Genomic DNA, 12,246 nt, shown 5'->3' on the forward strand with positions numbered 1-12,246 from the left:
GAAAAGTGTATGGTTGAGACTCCTCCACTTACGAACAGTTCAAGGCTCTCGTTAGACCGGAACTTGCTGTGTAGACCAGATCAGCCTTGAGTTTACAGTGATCCCTCTGCCTCTGAGTGCTGGAATTAAGATGTGCACCGCCACACCTAGCACTTTTTCTCTCTCTCACTTGTTTTGTTTTTTGTTTGTCTGTTTGGGTAGCACTGGCTGTCCTGGGACTTGCTCTGTAGGCCTCAAACTCAGAAATCTGCCCGCTTCTGCCTCCAAAGTGCTGGAATTAAAGTACCACCACCGCCCAGCCCTGGCTTTGGGTTTTTTAGTTAGTTTGGTTGTTTTGTTTTTGAGACAGAATTTCCCTGTGTAGCCCTGGCTGGCCTGAAACTTAGCTGTGTAGTCCACGCTGGCCTCGAACTCAGAGGTCTGCCCGGCTCTGTTAGCCTGGGACTCGCAATGTAGACCTGAGATTAGAGCTCATGTGCCACCACCACCCAGCTGTATTATCATCCCTTAAAACAGGGTTTCACGTAGCTCAGGCTGCCATTTGAAGTCGCTGTATAGCCTAGGGTGACTTTGGACTCCTGATTTTGCCGCCTCCCCCTCTGAGACATGGTGCTGTTTCTCTTGGCTTTTGCTTTCCCTTTGGGGATGACTTGACTTACCTGCTCTTGCCCTGTTTGGGCTGGGTAAGCACATGGGCTTGCCCCGTGGCCTCTGTCCATCCTCTCCTGCACGACATACACCACCTGCCCATCTTCTCCTGTTCATTCTGTCTGTCGCTGGGGAGGAGAGCAGGGCCTCCTACATGTCCACCAGGCTCCCGTTCTACAACTGAACCACATCCCCAGCCCTGCTCTTGGTTTAAATGTAGAGCCCTCATGAGCCATTAAGGACCTTTGGTGTGCTCCCCTTTTCAGGCTATTCTCTTGCGAAATGTGTTCAGACATATGCACTCCCCATACCAAAAATGAGGCTTTCTTGCTTTATAGAATCTTCTGCTTTTATGATTTGCAATTGAAATTACCCCTGGTGACAGGTTGGAAGTGTGCTGTTGTGGTGTCTGTGGTTACTTTAGCATCATTAAAAGTCCTAGTTCAAGTTGGAAGCATCCTTCAGGCCCTTGGACTTCCCCCAGACCCCAGAGCTGAGCTCACCACACTGAAGAGGTTCGCCACACTGAGTCCAGCTTCTTGATTTCCTCATCCACCACAGACAGCTCCAAAAGGGGACTAGGCCCAAGCAGACCTAGGCACAGGCTCAGGACAGGCAGCTCTGGGCAGTGGGCTGGGCCATTCTAAAGAAGGACTGGGTGCCTTCTTGCTAGCTCTAACTAAAGGAAGGGCCTGCATTCTGAAAATCCCAGTGGAGGCCTCTTCCTAGGAACATACATGAGGATCCCCAGAGACCTGAACCAGTGTGAGGCTCTGTGGCCTTCAAGATCAAGTGCAGCTCTCTGGCCTGGTACTCAAGGTCCAACAATCCAACATTGCTCTGGTTCCCTTTATGGTAGATTTTCTTCTTGCTTGCCTGTCTTGTGCCAACATTCTGGCAGCTTCTACACTGCCAGACCTTTGCCTCTGTTGGTGTGTCTGCCTGTGGCATGCTCACTACTCTTTCTTTCTTTATCACTTTTTTCCTTCCTTCCTTCCTTCCTTCCTTCCTTCCTTCCTTCCTTCCTTCCTCCCTCCCCCTCCCTTTCTCCCTTTCTCCCTCTCTTTCTTTAATATATATTTATGTCTTAAATTACACAGGTTACACATGTTCACTGTAAGAAAACTAGATTATATGATGACTAAAAAACAGAGAGGGGCTGGAGAGATGGCTCAGTGGTTAAGAGTACTGCCTGTTCTTCCAGAGGACCCAGGTTCAATTCTTAGCATCCACATGGCAGCTCACTACTGACCGTAACTCCAGGACCCAACACCTTCACACAGGCGTACACGCCGACAAAACACCAATGTGGGTAAAATAAAAATAAATAAAAATACACCAGAGGAGTAAAAAGGAATAATCTTGGAGTTTGGAGAGACTGCTAAGGTGTCCACGCTTGGGTCAGCAGGCCCTCAACCGTAGGCGGTAAGCCACTGGTGAAACGCACGGGTTATAAAAATGATGTGAAAGTAGAAGAGAGACTATGTGGGGAACGGAAGGGGTGGTGGCTTGAATGAGAATGGCCCCATAGGCTTAGATCTTTGAATGCTTGGTCCCCAGTTGGTGGATGTGTTCTGGGAAGGATTAGGAGGTGTGGCTGTGTTGAAGGAGGCGTGTCACTGGGAGTGGCTTCTTGATTCCGAAAGCCCATGCCAGCCCCCACCCCAGCTCCAACTTTCAGATCAGATTGTAAGCTCTTGGCGACTACTCCAGTGCCACGCCTGCCTGCCTGCAGCCATTCTCCCTGCCGTGATGGCCATGGACTCACCTTCTGAATCTGTAAGCAAGCCAGCAGTTAAATGCTCTCTTTTAAAAGTTGTCTTGGTCACAGTTTCTCTTCACAGTAGAACAATAACAAAGACAGAAAGGAACCAGCAGGACTGGGCAGGGGACAAGAGAATCATGGGTGGGAGGTGAATAGGGTGGAAATACGTAATATGCATATGCAAATATAATAATGGAACCCATTATACGTGACTAATATATATTCATTTTTTTTTAATTTATTTATTTTTATTTTATGTTCATTGGTGTTTGACTGCATGTATGTCTATCCCTGGAACAGGAGTTGCAAGCTGCCATGTGGTTGCTGGGACTTGAACTCAGAACCTCTGGAAGAGCAGAGCAGTCTGTGCTCTCAACTGCTGAGCCATCTCTCCAGCCCATACATATTCATTTTTAAAAGATAAAATAACAATTGGTCGTTTCATTCAGAAACAATCGTGATCAGATGATCAGTTATTGTTCCTTATGAGCTTGTTATTGGTTATTGTTATATATTCCTTCAAGCATATATTTATAACAACAAAATGTCAACAAGACCATCGAGAATATTAGCGCACACATGTATGGCCTCACATTTTAGCAGATTTTCTTTAACTCTTTTTTTTCCCCCTGAAGTCTAGCTTTTTGAGTCTCACATCCCAGGCTGCCCTCAAATCTACTAAGTATCCAGAGTGACACTGACTCCTGATTTCCCCGCCCCTACTGAATGCTAAACTTGCGGATATGTGCTACCACACCTGACATTTCTTTCCTTTTAAAATTAAAAACCGTCACAGAGTGAGGTGGCCCACACTTTTAACCTCAGCACTCAGGGAGGCAGAGGCAAGCCGATCTCTGTGAATTTGAGGCCAGCCTGGTCTACAAAGCAAGTCCGGGACAGCCGAGACTACACAGAGAAACCTTGTCTTCAAAAACCAAAAACCCAAACAAACGAACCCTAACCCCTCCTCTGACCTCTTCCTTGAATCCAGGAATCTCGGGTTCCGTTAAAGGCTTCTCACTCACACAGTTTGCATGCTAAGGTCCGTTCAAGTTTTGGGTTGTTTGTTTGTTGGTTGGTTGGTTGGTTTTTGTTTGGTTTTGTTTTGATACAATATTTCTCTGGGTAGCCTTGGCTCTCCAGCATTCCCTATGTAGAGCAGGCTGGCCTCGAACTCAGAGATCTGCCTGCTTCTGTTTCCTGAGTGCCATTCATGTTTAAATAGCAGTGTCCTACTGCAGGCCTCCCATCACCTTGCTCTTAGGGTGTGGCGTGGCACTCCAGAGGTGCGCTCAGATTGTCACCCAGGTCTGTTCGTCTCTACTGCCACTCACAATTCTGTGGGACAGATAGACCATTTCCACCTGTCCTGCTGATGAGGTGACGCTGTATGAACCTTCCCCGACAGGTTTTATAAGTAAGGCATGCATTGGGGTTCCTTTCCTCATTGTCTTCCAAGAGGGCACTATATTGAAGCATTTTTCAGTAAGGGTAGGTCTGAGCAGATTTGTGCATGCGCTCCCCTCCCCCAACACACATGTGGAAGGCTCAGTCTCCAACGCAACATGGGGGAAATGATGAGGTCCCGATGGCTCTGGCCCAGTCAGTAGATCCGTCTGTCGTCTGATGACACCATCAGGGGGTGGTGGAAACTGGGAAGTAGAGCCTTGGGAAAGTGAGCCACCAGGCATGTACTCTTAGATACCTCTGGCCCCAGCCCCTTCCTTCTCCACACTGTCCTACTTTGCCATAGGCCTGAAAGGAATGGAGCACAGGGCCATAGAGTAAAACTTTGAAAACCACGAGCCAAAAAGAATCATTCCGGGGCTGGAGCGATGGCTCAGAGGTTAAGAGCACTGGCTGCTCTTCCACAGGTTCTGAGTTCAATTCCCAGCAACCACATGGTGGCTCACAACCATCTATAATGAGATCTGGTGCCCTGCTCTGATGTTTAGGCATACATGCATATATTGTATAAGAAAGAAAGAAAGAAAGAAAGAAAGAAAGAAAGAAAGAAAGAAAGAAAGAAAGGAAGGAAGGAAGGAAGGAAGGAAGGAAGGAAGGAAGGAAGGAAGGAAGGAAGGAAGGAAGGAAGAATGAATCATTCTGGCTGAGCACTCTCCTGTAATCCCAGAACTCAGGGAGGCAGGGGCAAATAGCTCTCTGTGAATTTAAGGCCAGCCTGGTCTACAAAGCAAGTCCAGGACAGCCAAGGCTACAGAGAGAAACCCTTCTCTAAAAAGCAAAACCAAAAAAAAAAGAAAAACTCATTCCTTCTCTAAGTTGTTAACCCAAAGCATCTAACACAGAGACCTTAGGGTTGAGATGCCTACCATTGGAGCCTTGGGATAAAGCAAGATTTACGACCACAACACTGTGCAGGCTCTCTGACAGGCCCTTACTGCTTGCCTGCTCCTTCAGCCCCTGCTGAGCGCTCACTATCCCCAGGCCCTCAGCTGAATCCTGGGAAGTCTGGGAAAGTTTGGTAGGTCACAGATGTGGCCTCACCTCATTTGCTGCTTGGAGGACCTGCAGTGACGCAGCCGCTGTGGAGGACAGCTTAGAGTGTCCTGAGATGTCACACAGACGGAATGTCACCCAGCATGCCACTCTTGGTGTCCCATGAAGTGAAACCATCTGTCCCCGTGAGGGCCGAACTCCACGGACAAAAGCCAGGAGCCAGAGCGACACCCAGCAGGTGAAGGGACTTGCCACAAAGCCTGATGATCTGAGTTCAAGTTCCCGGACCCACATGGTGGAAGAAAAGGGCCGTCTCCTGCAAGCTGTGTTCTCACCCTCGCACATGGGCTCTGTGGCACACTCCCCACCCCCAAAAATGTAAAAAAATGTAAAAAAAAAAAAAGATGGAAGCAGATGACATCCACAGCTCAAGGGAGAAACAGAAAGAAAACAGCCATCGATGCAACAGACCACCAGGAGACCATGGCCCGCAGCAGAGGAGTCAAGGAAATGGGTATGGATGACTGTACGCTGTCAGAGTCCATATCTGAGAAGCTTCTAGAAAAGGGAAAACCATCTAGACAGATAGCAGGTCAGTGTGTGTGTGTGTGTGTGTCTGTGTCTTGGACTCTGGTATTGCCTTGGACAACAGAAATCAAACAGGAGGGATCCTGGCAGGTGTAAGCACTCCCCACACAGATCATTCTGACAGCCACACAGCTCTGGGACTTTACTCAAAATCATTGAGTTGTATGCTCCAAATGCATGACTAAGGCAGGCTGTAATCTGTGCCAGGGTGGCGGCTGAGACAGGAGAATGGTGCGCTTGAGGCCAGAATCTACACAGAAAGAGCCCGTCGAGGTGGGGGGGGGGCAGTGCAGCGGTACTCACCTATAATCTCAGCACTTGGCAGATGGGGCAGGAGGATCAGGAGTTTAGGGTCATTCTAGGCCACGTAGCATGTTTGAGGCCAGCCTGGGCTACATAAGGTCCTGTCTCAAAAACAACAAAGCGTGAATTCAGGTAGGTGCGGTGAAGACGTGAGGTGATGTGATGTGGCTGGCGAAGGGGAGCCTCTGCGGGTCAGTAGAGGAGGCCTTTTGGGAGGGATGACCTGTGGACTGAGACCTGGCAGGACAGGAAATGAGGCAGCTGGCTCTGCTTATTTGCCTGGTGCTTTCCGTCCTCTTGCTTTTGAGACGGGCTTTCGTTATGTAGTCAAGCTGGACTTGGGACTCGCTCTGTAGCCTAGGCTGGCCTCCAACTCCCGATCCCGTCGCTCCCAGCTCTCATGTACTAGAATGCAGTCATGAGCCACCACACTTGGCTGTGAGCCCTTTTCCACACACCATTTGTAGGGTTAGCCTGAGACCACACACAGGTGAGGCCAAGTATTGGTCGTGGATCTGTCCATGGCTGGCGTCAGCACTAGTTAAGCATCACTCTCCCACAGCGTTATCTTTTTTTTGCCCCACCCCACCCCAGCCCATGATCCCATCCTCACAGACTACATGTCTTCTGTGGCTTGCCATGACTGGAGCTTGGACCTCAGTAGGTTGCCTGGGCACGTGCTGGGCTAGGAGGTGGCTGAGGCACAATGACGTCATAGTGTCTCCACAGACAGCAGCAGCCCAAACAGTGTGAGTCATGCAGGCAGAGAGCCGTGGGATCTCAGTACACCTGACAGGTCACGAGGCTCAGGCAACCCGGATGTTAGAGCCAGGCGGGGTGGGGAGCGGGGTGCCCACTTTCCTCCTTACCTGCCCAGGACCTTCTTGAAAGGGCAGCAACAGAACTGGATGAAAGCCCACAAGGCCATTTCCCAGCCCTGTGACTGACAGCCGCACAACCGACAGCCGCACTGAGCGAGGCTGTCCACGCCAGGCTTGGGAAAGGCAGGGGTCAGTCGGGGCAGAATCCACCTCTACACAGCTTCACGTCCCGTTCTGTGCATCCTGCCCGGAGGGGTGGCTTCTTATCTAGCCTTAGCTGTGTGTCCTCTCTCCACAAATAAAAGCCCCTGAGGTCTTAGACACTTTGGGACCTCTTCCCAAGGAACTGATTAGGAGTCCATTGTCCAGGCCATCAGCTACTTCTCACAGCTCCGCGGAAGGTGCAAAGGGACCATCACAAATCTGCAGATCCAGCCTTCCACTTCCTATCCAAGGAGACTGAGGCCTGGAGATCCTACGCAGCTTTGTTCAGACTCAAGGCCCACAGCAGCTGCAGCGGGAGTCTGCTCTCCCCTCCACGGGAACGGACCCTGGGATGAAACGTAAGTCATGGCGGAGGTTAAGACACATAAGCCAGAAGCAGGTTCAAATCCCACGTTGCCACAGGCCGGCTATGTACCATAAGGCAAGCCACTTTACCCCTCTGGCCCTCGGGGTTTCTTCTGTTAAATGAGGATCCTATGAAGCAGAAAGGAGTCTGACTGACATTTGTGTAGCACTGTGTGCTGGGCCTGTAAATGGGCTGCAGAACTGTGGTCAGACAGAGCAGGTCACCAGAGCATGCAGACTGGGCAGGCCAGGGCAGGGCAGGGCAACCACATGGAGGTGTGGATGAGCTGAGACGAGGAATGCCCCTACCAGCCTCCTCAGTGGTCAGGAAAGTTTCATGGAGGCTCTGATGATCTGGACTCTAGCAGCTACCAGCTGCATTTAAGGGGAGGGGACAGCTTCAGCAAAGGCTCTGAGGCCCAAGAAAAGCTTGAAGCACATCTGGCCGGGCCCCACTGCTCCTGTAGCTTGAGCCACAGGCTTAAGATGATAGACAGGAGTGGGAGCAGAGACAGCTGTAGCCAGCGCCTCTTTCCTGGGAACTGAGGTGAGCATTTGTGCTCTGTCAATCCCATTTTTAAACTCCACCCAATCTTCCGCACACCTCAGAGTACAGATGCCACTCTCAATTTAGAGACCAAGTCCAGAGAGTAAAGAGACATCCCTGGGTTAACTCGGTGATGCCAAAGGGAATCAAGGAGCCTGACTTCATGGGGTGTAGTGGTGCACACCTCTAATCCTAGCACCCAGGAAGCTGAGGCAGGAGGATAGTGAGTCCTCACCTCCAGATTGGAACTGGCAGGGTGGCCCTGACCTTTCCCATGCCCTGGCCTCAGCAAGCAGAGCAACCTTAGTTGCTTGACCTAGTGCGTCGCCCCAGCCCTCCCCTCAGCCCCAAAGCTGCAGCCATAACTGCAGCAGCCAATGACCTCCTGGTGGAGGCCCCCACTCCCCGCCCCGGCCTCAGGATTGTCAGGCTTCGCTTTGCCTCTGAGGCTCTAACCTCAGCCGTCCAAGGACAGGACTTCTCCAGCCCTTCCTGAAGCTCGTCCCCTGTCTGTCCGCTTCGCTTTGGCTGTGGAGACTGGTGCTTCCGCTCATTCCTGGGGCTTTACACAAGTGAGACCTGCTCCCTGGAGGATTCCGAGAGGCTCTCCAGGCAGAGCCAACTCTGTCACCCTCACTCCTTTTCAGCTCCCTGCCTCCTCCCCTCCCTTCAGTACCCACTGCCCCGTCTCCAAGTGACTAGGCGGTTTGTCTAAGCTGACCTCACTGTTCTCTCCCTGCTAGCCACTCTACCTGGCCACAGTTTCACGTCCTATGCTCCTTCCTGTATGCAGCAATCTGCCTTTTCTAGCTCTCAATCGCCTCCTTCACGTTGTGAATTTAGGAGAAAAGAACAGTTCGTTGTAGTCCAGAGTGGCCTTGAACTCACTGTGTAGCGAAGTAGTAGAGAGTCTTTGCTTAGGTATGTGCAAAGCCCTAGGAACCCAGCACTGAACAAACTCAACGTGGTGGCACACTCCTGTAATTCTAGCATTCAGGAGGTAGAGGTAGGAGGATCAGAAGTTCAAGGTCAACCTGGAATCATGACCTTGTCTCAACTACACACACACACTCACACACACAAATAGAAATGAATTTCTGGAGGCAGAGGCAGGCAGTATCTCTGAGTTCCGAGCCAGCCTGGTCTACACAGTGAGTTCCAGGCCAGCCAGGGCCACCCAGTGATGTCCCGCCCTCAATGACCCCACAATGAAACTGAGCACAGATACAGCACTGTTCCTCTGAGTCTTAGCACTTGGGGGGCAGGAGCAGGATTGCGGTGAGTTCAAGGCTAGACAGGTTGTACGTCACGAGTTCTGTGCCAGCCCGGTCTCAAACCGCCCCTTCCAAAAGAATAAAATCAAAGCAATTAAAAATTAAAAGGAAAACCGAACCCGTCCTGGCATGATGGCACACTTGTAAACCTAGCACTCAGCGATGATGGGGTTGGAGTAGGGAGGGTGAGTCTCAGGTTTCAGGACAGCTGTAATGAGAGGCACCTGTCTAAAACAAAACAAACAGAGAAACTGAAAGCCTGGAGCTGGAGCTCCGTGATAAGAGTCCTTGCCTAGCATGTATGAAGTCCTTGGTTCAATCCCCAGCACAGAAACAGACACATAAAAATTTAAAGAAGTGGTTGAGGGCACACACCTGTGATCATAGCAACAGGGAAGCAGAGGCAGGAGGTGTAGGAGTTCAATGCCAGCCTGGGCTACACGAAACTAACAACTAAATAAAAGCTGAATCAGTTACTGAGACTGAAAGAGACAAGTACTCTGAGAGCTTCGTAACAGCAGAAGCAAAAAGGGAGACACACCGAGTTTTGGTTGGCTGTTTCTAGGGTGACCTGGTTCCCAGAATAACATCCTTAGTTCAGGCGAAGTTGTACCTAAGAGTTGAGGGCAGGAGAGAAGGCAGCTTTCTACCCCGCCCCTTCTGGACCCCTGGTTCCCTTGAGCTCATCTCAGCTAAGTCTCACACATCTGTCCCACTGACCTGCTTACTTTCTCCGTTACTTCCTGGCTCCGGGCTGTTCATAAGCATGGCAAAGGGTCCCATGAATGTGTCCTCCAGAAAACCCAACTCAAGTCTCCCAGTGAAATGATGAGCTGTAGCTCTCAGCTCTAGCTAGCTGCTCACTACAGAGAGTGGAGACAATACAGAAGGGAGGTGGGGTGGGCACATGAAGGCACATGCCAGCCTTCCCCTCCTAAGTATCCTGCCCCATCCAATCACAAACAAGATGTGAACCAGCTCACATATTTAAAAAAAATAGGAAAATACATTTATCAGATTTAAATAACAGGCAAGTTGTTTTGGGCTCTCTCACAGGTGACCTCTCGAGCCTTGATTTCCTCATCTGTGAAATGGGAACACCCATATTCACTGAGCTACTGTGGGCGTAAATGCATTCATTCATGCAGAAGAGAAGCTGGCCCAGTGCCTCCTGCATGGTAGGGAGGCCAAGCAACCCCAGCAGTTAGGGTGATGGAATCTCTTTGTTTATTTAAAGGGATTTTTCTTTCCAGACAAGACCTCTCTACTGCGTAGTTGGAACCTCCTATGTAGACAAGGAGGACCTTTGCCTCCCAGATGCTGAGATTAAAGGAGCGGCTCACTACACCTGGCTCCAATTTTTGTTTGATTGTTTTTTGTTTTGCTTTGTTTTCCAGACAGGTTTTCTCTGTGTATCCTTGGCTGTCCTGGAACTCACTCTGTAGACCAGGCTGGTCTCGAACTCAGATATCCACCTGCCTCTGCCTCCCAAGTGCTGGAATTAAAGGCGTGCACCACCACCGCCCAGCTGGCTCCAACATTTTAAAATTGTGATTTTATCCTGTGTATGGGTGTTTTGCCTTCGTGTGTGTCTGTGCACCATTTGTGTGCCTGGTGCCGCTGGGAAGCCGAAAGGGGGTGTCTGAAGAGGGTGTCATTGTTTATAAAAAAAATAATCTGTTGAATCTGAGCCACGTTGAGGCCTGTCTTGCTCCTTATTTTACCAGAATCATGAATGCCTCTGCTAAAAAAGAATTACATTTTTGAAAAAAAATTATTTATTATTATTTATTTATTATTATTTATTATTATTGTATGTGTGCGTGATGTGTGTGTGGGGGTCATGCACATGCCACGAGTTTGAGTGTCTGGAGGTCAGGAGATAATGGTGGAAGTCAGTTCTCTCCTTCCAACCTTTGGGCCCTAAGGATGGAGCTCAAGCAGTCAGGTTTTCATGGCAAGAGCTTTCACCTTGACCACGAAGTCCCCTGAAAAACAGGATTTTTATTTATTCCTTTTATTCAGTATTTATTATTTGTGGAGGGGTCTGTGAGATCAAATCTCACTCTCCATTCCCAATAAGTTTTCAGACTTCCTTTGCTGCCTGCACCTCTTACCTTGCTCTCTCTTTCATCCCTGTTTCTGTTGTCCAGGGTGGCCTCAACACTGTGACTCCCTCCTACCTCAACCTCCCTCATCCTGAGATTCCAGACCTCGCCAGGCCCCCTGATATTTTCTCTCTGCCTCCTTCCTTCTTCCTTTCTGCCCCGCACTCTCGCAGAGAAGCCCTTGAATCCATGTCCTGGTCCCCCTCTCTCTTTCCCCTGGTCAGGGTGCTGCCTCCCCCCTTGGTCTGTCCTCTCGGTTTCTCCCTGAAGCCTCCTCCCTTTTTCTGCTGCTCATCTCTCTCTCCCTTCCCTCTGCTCTACCCACCGGGTAAAGGGGTAAAGCTCGGGGCAGCTGCTCAGTTTCCTTCCTCAGGAGGAAGGGAGGGGGCCCGCTATTGTGGTCTTCCTCTCACAGGCCTGGTGAACTCTATCCGGCATCCTGCTGCGGCTGGCTGCTGGGGTCCAGGAGAGGTCCCCAGGTGTTTCTGGCTGCAGAAGACCCTGCCGAGGAGCACGCTTCGGACACCTCTCTGCTGTTGTCTATCCCACTCCATGTTCAGATCTTCTACAGTCCAGGCTGGCCTTGAATTTGGGGCAGGGCATGGCCTTGGACTTCTTCTTCTTTAATTTATCTTTTATTTTATTTCTTTAAATTTAATTTAATTTAATTTTTTCCAAGACAGGATTTCTCTGTTTAACAGCCTTGGCTGTCCTGGAACTCACTTTGTAGACCAGGCTGGCCCCGAACTCACAGAGATCTGCCTGCCTTGTCCTTGCCTGCCTCTGCCTTCCCAGTACTGGGATTAAAGGTGTGTGTTACCGCTGCCTGGTTTCATTTTATTATTTTATGTTTATTGGTGTTTTGCTTATATGAGTGTCTGTGTGCCATGTGCAGGCCTGGTACTGGCGAAGGCCAGAAGAGGGCACCAGAACCTCCTGAACCGGAGTTACAGGCGGTTGTGCTGGGAATGGAACCGGAGGCCTCCATGAAAGCAGCTGGTGCTCTTAACCAGTGAGCCATCTCTCCAGCCCCAAGCTTGAACTTCTGATCCTCTTGTCTCCACGTTAGACTCCAGGCATGAGCTGGTGTGGAGCACCCTGGCTGCTTTCCTTTCTTCTCTCTCTTTTCTTCTTCTCGAATCATAGCCTCCCCAACTTCAGA

This window comes from Psammomys obesus, unplaced genomic scaffold, assembly GCF_907164565.1.
Source record: "Psammomys obesus unplaced genomic scaffold, mPsaObe1.curated_primary_1811, whole genome shotgun sequence".
NCBI classification, from domain to species: Eukaryota; Metazoa; Chordata; class Mammalia; order Rodentia; family Muridae; genus Psammomys; species Psammomys obesus.